The sequence below is a fragment of the Suricata suricatta genome, chromosome 12 (assembly GCF_006229205.1).
Source record: "Suricata suricatta isolate VVHF042 chromosome 12, meerkat_22Aug2017_6uvM2_HiC, whole genome shotgun sequence".
NCBI classification, from domain to species: domain Eukaryota; kingdom Metazoa; phylum Chordata; class Mammalia; order Carnivora; family Herpestidae; genus Suricata; species Suricata suricatta.
The window spans coordinates 101,746,956-101,754,841 of NC_043711.1; the positions used below are offsets into that span (position 1 = coordinate 101,746,956).

General features: G+C 50.0%; 1 protein-coding gene across 1 annotated transcript in view; it reads right to left on the reverse strand.

Annotated features, from left to right (window-relative positions):
* Positions 1-7,886, reverse strand: part of ANKRD60 (ankyrin repeat domain 60) — a 25,732-nt gene that overhangs the window by 9,866 nt on the left and 7,980 nt on the right. The gene's annotated exons all lie outside the window — the stretch shown is intronic.

Consider the following 7,886-nt stretch of genomic DNA (forward strand, 5'->3'; position numbering starts at 1 on the left):
CACCCGCTGCCCCCAGCCCCGCAGCGCAGACCCGCGGAGACCCGAGCGGGCGCCGCCCCCAGGCCCGGCCCTTCAGGTCGGTTCCTTTCGCCAGGCCGCTGTCCGGTTAAAGTACAGCCCTTGTAGGACTCGGGGTACCAGCTGGGGTGAACCGCGCCCCAAGTCCTCATCGTGTGCATCGTCTCCCGACAGCTGTCAGGTGCAGCTCGGTCATGCTTCAAAACCCTGCCCCCGAGCACGGATGGACCCGCCAGCACGGCGTTGAGGGGCGCCCTTCCCACTCCCTGGGCGGAGCGGGGGCCCCAAATGCCCCCCAATTCTGGGAGACAGGTGCCGATAACGACCCTTAACGAGGGGGCGACGCCTGGTCCCCGGGAAGCGGAGGCGGTTCCATTGTGAAGACACCTTTCTAAGGAGCTCCGTCTGCGAGAAAACCATCTTGTGCTTTTCCATTAACCGGCCCGAGAGGAGGCCGAGTGCTCACAGGAAGCTGACGGGAGGTGCTCGAACCACGCACACTCAGTACCCCGCGCCTGGGAACAGCGCCTGCGTCAAGAGCGAGGCGGCGGGTGGGCCCCGCGGAGCAAGGCGAGGCTGCCCCATCTTAGAAAAAGCCTCCGTGGTTACAAAGGAGCGGATGACACTTAGGCACACTCTCGGCCGAGAATAAAATAGTCTTGAAAAAACAATCTCTTTGCACTGGAAAGGCATTCTTATTATCGATGATCTCTAGTGTATAAATGGAAAGGTTTCAAGGTTGGATTATTTACCGGAGGGTCGCTACACGCACATTGGATTCAGGACGCAGATGCTACGCATCACAACACAAACGCAGGGGAATTCTTGTCTCCTTAGTGGAAAATGAAGCACTGCACAGAACACAAGGTTCCAGTTGAATAATTCTCCTTGCTGCTAGATCAACAGATTTTAACAATACGACAACCTCAATTTCTAGACATTAAAAGAATCAAAAATGGTTTGTTACTAAAGCAAGACAATTATCTCCATATATTTCCTTGAGGCAAGTTTTGAACACAAGATAGCCTGATTTTTTTCCCGTCTCTAATATGTAGCCTCCCGTTTATTGGCTCAGTCTTTGCTGAAGTTGCCAAAATGCTACCCTGGGTTACAATATGAAATTCTCACACATGTACCTTATTTTCTTTGGCACGGTATCGATTCCTTCCTTTCTTTTTAAAGGATCAGCTCAGTGGAATTTGGGGGAGGGGAGAACATCCTGTATTCCAGGAAATTCAATATATAGCTCCAGAGATTTTATTTTTAAAAAGAGGGAGAAAGAAAAGATAAGACGGACAAGAAAGATCCAAGGAAAGACTGGCAATCGCGATGTGCCCTTTGCAGCTCGCTCGGCCTTGAACCCCAAGTAGGCCTCTCTTCCTTCCTGCCAGGCCTCCTTTTGAGAAGATAAAGATAGAAATGAGAAAAAGGAAATGAACACACGCATTCTACAGAAGTTAGTCAAACATCTGTAGGATCTTAAATTATTAATGAAAACCCCGTTCAAGCGTCTTTCTCTGAGTCTAAATTTTAAAAACATGAAATCCAAGTTCTGCGTACTTAGGTCAATTTGAAGGGTATCGTGACGTAACCCCCCAACCCCCTGGCAAGTAAGTAGATGAACTGATCAGATCTGTGGGGTCCTGTGTTCTGTGACATTCTGTTAAGATCCTAGATCATTAGATACAAAGTCGATATCCATGCACCCGAAGGATCAATTTCTGTCTCTCAAATGTATGATAATGAATCCCTGTAAGAATGAAAAATCTTTCTACTTTACGTGTCTGTCAGAGGCCAGGGCGATACAGTTCCGATGAGAAGGGGAGGGGTAAGTGCCTGAGGAAAAGTTCCAAGTACAGTTTATACAAAAGTACAATATTAGAAAGACTGCCATAAATCATTCTTCAGTAGATTTCCTGAACTATCACATTTTTCAAAAGTAAACAAATTGGGCTCTATTTGCAGCAACTCAAAGTGCAGCATAAATTTAAATGATGTATTTGTTCTGTTCACTGATAGGAGGCTAATATTACACCAATATATTTTCTTCCTGTCAAGAGCTACTTACATATGTACATTATTTCAGTTAAAAATAAAACGTGATACCATAAACTATGTTTTGTAGAAAAACATACAGGAAGCCACATGCGCATATTTAGTAAAGACTTAAAAACTTCTAATAAACTATTTGGGGCCACAGGGGGGCTTTAACTAACATACTGCCACACAGAGGGCAATCTGATGTTCCGGAGGCCCCCACACCCAGCCAGCTGCCTGGTCCCACCGCCTGGTCCCACCGCCTGGTCCCAGACTTCCCGATCAGGCGGGGAGGGGCGCAGAAGCGGGGGGGCCCGGCCCAGGTGCAGTCCCTGTGACACCGGAAGGGAGAGCGGCCATCTGAGTGCCCACCCTCAAAGTTTCAGGAAGCTTTCCTCCCTTGGAAGGTGTGACACCATCAGAGCCCGGAGAGGCTGGGGTGAGCAGTCGGTGTCGCCTGCGAAGTGACCAGTGCGAGCGCAATCGCAGAGGCTTCAGTTCTGTTCCCCTAGCACGTGGTTGTCTGCAATACTCGGTCGCTTCGGTCGGAGGATGGCAAAAAAGGACACATCCGGGTCTGGGTCGGACTGCAGAGCTAGGATGGTCTCTTCAACGACTTGAAGATGAGGGTTACTGGCATTTCTCATATACGCCAAAGAGAGAAAACAGTTTGGGTCACGTGTGCCATGAATTGTGCTAGTTTTGGGTTTTTCTTAAACCACACCTCAGGACAGCAAGTCATTTTCCCCAGAACAATCCTACACATGAGGCCTTCACAATGACAAAATGATTGCTTCCGTCAAAGAGTAACTCTTAAATGTCAAGGATGGACTCCCAAGAACGGGCAGGTATGTGTATTTTTAAAGTTGTAGTTCGGAAATGTTCAGTGTCCTCTCTTCTTCCCTCCACGAGAAAAGAACTGACGGCGTGCGGGGTACGGCGGGGTGGGGTGTGGGAGGGAGGGGTGAGGCAGGCATGCTGGGGGGGCAGGGCTGGAGACGCTCCGCTCCACCCGGTACAGAGGGGAGCGCGCCACTGGAGGACGCGGTCTTCCGCGGAGTCCCGTCCAGGCCGCGCGAGACATTCTTCTGACTACAAAACAATACCCTCGAGACCCCAGCATCACGGAGGCTTGCCTTCGCTCCCTGTCACAAGGTCTGCGTCCTGCCTCCACCTTCACGTCCAGGACCCCGCGACGGGGTGTCCCACCCCTTAAATGTGGGAGCGGAACCACATTCATTCAGAAACAACCAACTACTCTGCCTAACAGTTAACATGAACGTGTCAATTTGTATAGAAGTCTGAGGCTCGCTATCACGCAATCTGCGCAGTGTCCTCAAGAGGAAACGGAGCTGCCGCCAGACGAAGGTCTTAAAACGTGTGAGTTCGGAAAAGCGGTCGGCGTCCCCTCTCCCAAGGCGTCTGCGCAGAGCTCGGGCCAGCGACACCCTCCCGCTGGGCCCAGGACCTGACCACGGCTCCCCAGACCGGGGAGGTAAGTGTCTGACAGTCTGGCCCTGGGGACGCGCCCCTCACCCACCACCGCCTGCGACAGAAGGAGACCAGGGCCTGGAGCTGGTGCTTCTCCAGAGCGACAGCAGGGCTTTTTCTAAAAACACACACTTCCGTCACTCCCAAGAAGTAATTTCGGGGTCCGCTGGTCTGAGGGGCGTGTGTGTGCGTGCGCGTGTGTGTATGTGTGTGTGTGTGTCTGAATTCTAAAATCTCAACCACTGAATTTGGTTAGAAACACAGTTAACAATTTACAACTCCTTACCAAGCACTGGGTTGCAGGTGGTATCAAATTTGGTGAAAAAAACAAATTTGGGTCAGCCAGGCCGAGCTGCAAAGCCTAACTTGGGCACTTACTAGCTTCATGGCCTTGAGTATGTGGCTTCGCCTCTCTGAGCCTCAGTTTCCTCATCTGGATAACGGGGAAGTGGGGGGGAGGAGGCAGATCGCTTTTGTAAAGAATGCAGCAAAGCCCCCACCTCCGAAGGTAAGAAGCCTCCCCTCTGAGCCTCAGCAGATCTCAGGCTTGGAGGGCAGGGACCACGCCAGCCTGGTGGCGGCCCAAACCGCCTGTGACCCGGGCGGGGCCCTCTGGGAACTGGCTCTGGGGGCATGGCCAGGGCCTGTGTACAGAGTCCCCTGTGCAAGCCCTCAGTTATCCCTCGGAGCCGGCCACGCAAATCAGCACCGGTCTAGTTTTACGGGTGAGGAAACTCTGGTCCAAAGCGGTGACGCCCAAAGGTCTCCGGATTCCAAGCCGGGCGCCTGGATTCTAAGTCCCGCAGAACTTCCCGCTAGGGGGCAACAGCTGCTATTTATGAAGCGGGAGGCCGTGTGTGAGGTCAGTCATCCCATCTGCGACGTGAGCCCTCACCGACCCCCAGGCTAGGGTCCGTCCCCGGAGCGGCACTGAGACGGCCATCAGATGACCCTTGCCTTTTGTCGGCCTTTCTGTGGGTTTTCTAAATCTTTAATAATTAATTCGTGAAAGCAAATACACATTGATTTTTCTTGAACAAAATTAGTTGGGTGTTCCTTCCTTTTGTCTCCTCATGGATTTTTCTCCATCTCAGATAGAGAACTAAAACATAGGGGTGCCTGGGTGGCTCAGTCGGTTGAGCGTCTGACTTCAGCTCAGGTCATGATCTCACGGTTCGTAGGTTCGAGCCCCGCGTCGGGCTCTGTGCTGACAGCTCAGAGCCTGGAGAATGTCTTCCGATTCTGTGTCTCCCTCTCTCTCTGACCCTCCCCTGCTCACACTGTCTCTCTCTCTCAAAAATAAATTTAAAAAAAATTTTTTTTTAATTAAAAAAAAAAAAGAACTAAAACATAAAAGCGAAGGTATCTTATTTGCCCCTTGTCCACAAAATGACTCAGGGCATTGACTTCTTCTTTGCAGAAGTCTGCGGCGTCAGGCCTGCGGTCTGTGAGTTTGGCACTTAAATCCGCCCCCTACAGCACAGGGTCAAGTTGGCCCCCAAAGTACCGCGTGCTGCCCCTCCAGCCCAACAGGGGGCCCTGGTGAGTCCTTCAGTGGGGGAAGGGGGTGTTGGGGAGAGAAAGGGGGCTTTGGGGTTTGGATGAGCTAGCATCCAATCACAGCTCAACTGTAACCCTGACAAAGCTGGGCGAGGGGGTCATGGAGAGCCAGGCTGTCCCCACTCCCCTCCACCTTTGCACATGCTTGAACAGGTGTGTGGGGAATAGTTAAAACGTTTGACATAACATGTTAGCAGGGAAAAAAATCACAGCTTTATGCTTCCTGTGCAATCTTGACTGAGTTACTTAACCTCTCTGGGCTTCAATGCTTCCCCATTAATTAAAAAAAACAAGGTCTGAGAGTACCCAGGTGTGAGGTGCTTAACACACGGAAGCGCTTACACTGGGATCAGATGTATGTCTGAGCAGGCACGCGGCGCGCACAAGCGCTCAAGAAATGGCAGCCCTCAGCCCCTGCCAAACCTTCGCCGTTTCCAGGACACTGAGTAGGGAGGGTGGCCAGGAGCCGGGCAGGCCGACGTGCTCCGCGCTGCAGAGAGATGGGCTCTGCCCCAACTCACTGCCTGGTTCTTCACCCCGGCCTCCCTCCGAGGCGGCGGGCTAAGGGCAGGTGCGGTGATGGACAGCGCCCCGGACAGGGCTGGGCAGGGCTGAGGGCCTGGCCCTCACCTCGCCGCAGGGAAAGTGCCGGAGAGCAGGAGCAGATACACCCTTGAGAACATGCCTGGCACGCGGCAGGCATTCGGGCAGCGCCTTGAACACGAAGGCACAGACGGGCTCGGTGAGCCCGGGCAAAGCACTCCGCCGAACGGGGTTGGCCACCGTCTCCCGTGGAGATCAAGGGGTTCGGTCCGCTGATCCCCAGATGCCTGGCCGTTATCCTAGGTCTGATGCATCTGGTATCAGCCCATGGCAACAGAAGATAAGCCCGGGGAGACCCCCCTCCCGACCCCCCCCGGCCAGGCTAACCTGACAAATGAAAGCGAAAGCTTGCCTTCCAACCCACTTAGCCCGGTGCCCGACCTTCTGAAGCCCTCGCTGATGAAAGCAAAGCCCAGCGCGTTCTCACTGTGTGAACAGAGCTTCTGCAGAATGGCCACGACCTGCAACAAATATCAGAAGAGCATATTTAAAATGCTGCCACCATGGAAACTAGACATTTTTATGCACCTTAAAATGAACTTACAAGCATGGGAGAGGGTAATTTTTGTCACGGTGATCATTAGAAGCCAGAGGAAAAAGATGTGTCAACATACGGCTACGCACACATCCTCACATTTGTAAGAACCCTTGATGAAATGCAATTCGGAAAAGAACTAGCATTAGAAAACGCCATTGTTAATCTTAAGATGCCAGATTTTAGAAAATGTTCCCTTGCCTAATAACTAAATGATTAACTTTCGGAATATGCCCTTTTTTGTAAAATTTTAATACCATTAGGGTACCTTAGGAAATCAGTATTTTCCAGTGAGATTCGCTCCCCCCAGGAGTCAGCTGGTATAAGGCCAAAGAAGAAACAGGATCGGTCTTTTCTCTATGACAGAGCTTTTGCTTGCTAACGACTCTTCTACAAAACCATACTGCAGAATGAGCCCCATCTGTGTTTAAAAAACACGAAGCCATCGTCCACAGGGTTTCATAGATAGAGTGATTTATCCACAGTTTCTATCACTGAGGCACAGAGCATAAGCTCTCTTCCATGCTGATAGAACTATAATGCAGTTCCTAATTTCAAATTTCAAAGCTGGTTCCTAGGTATACTGAAAAATCAACCCCAGAAAGCACAGGAGTTAAAATGGAAAAAGAGAAATATTCCTATTTCTAAAAATCACAAACAAATTTTTAAAAAGCCATGATTCCTTACTAGTTTCAAGGAGACCCACCGAACTTCAGAAACTTCATCTGCACACAGCTTTAAGGCAATATGCATTAAGTAATTGTAAACATTGTTGGGATTTCAGAGTTCCAAAATGAGGATCAGCTGTCTGAAGTTAAAAAATAAAAAATAAAAAAGAGAATTGTTTTTTAGGGCAAAAAAAAAAAAAACCACTTTACTAATTAATTTCTCTTTATTCTCATTTCATGTTACAGATAAAAACAGCCGGGCTGGGAAATTAAGGGGAAGCGCAGACCTAGCAAGGCTTTCCGTCAGCGAAACGCCAAAAGCAGAAAGCTGAGGGAAATACCACGCAAAATAAAGTGGAAAAAGAAAATCTTCTTTCTCCATCTCACCCAAACAAATCCAACAAGGAGGAAATAAATTAAACTTTGTAAAACAGAGGCTGAGAAAATTTATGAACGGGGATAATATTTCAATTTTAGGTTATCAGTTGGAAAGCACATAAAACTTTGAAAATCAGATAACGTAAAAATAGCCAGGACGCTGAAGTTCCCAGAGATCAGCAGACGGAGGGCACTCGGATGAGCTCTCCCGGCCTCGCCTGGGCTTTGTTCCCCCGGCAGCCGGCCGGTCCTCGGCAGCTGGAGCTGGCTTTTTTTTTTTTTTCCTATCAGCAAGTCCGCTTGGAGAGAACTGGGAGCCTTAACTCTTTACTCCAAGGGAAAAATCCATAAGATGGCCGGATGGGAAAACCTACCACCAAAGCTTTCCCTCTCTTCTAAATGGGGATGGAGAGAAGGGGTAGGAAAATAAATGGTATTATTCCCACGCTGGCAACGAAAGGAAATGAAAAAGAGATTGGAAGGAAGTTAGAACCAGAAACCAGGAGTGCCGGTGAATACTTTCATATCGAAAAGCACTGTTTTCAGAAAAAATGATACCAATATCATGGGCACGGGGAGCGGAGACTTCATATCAG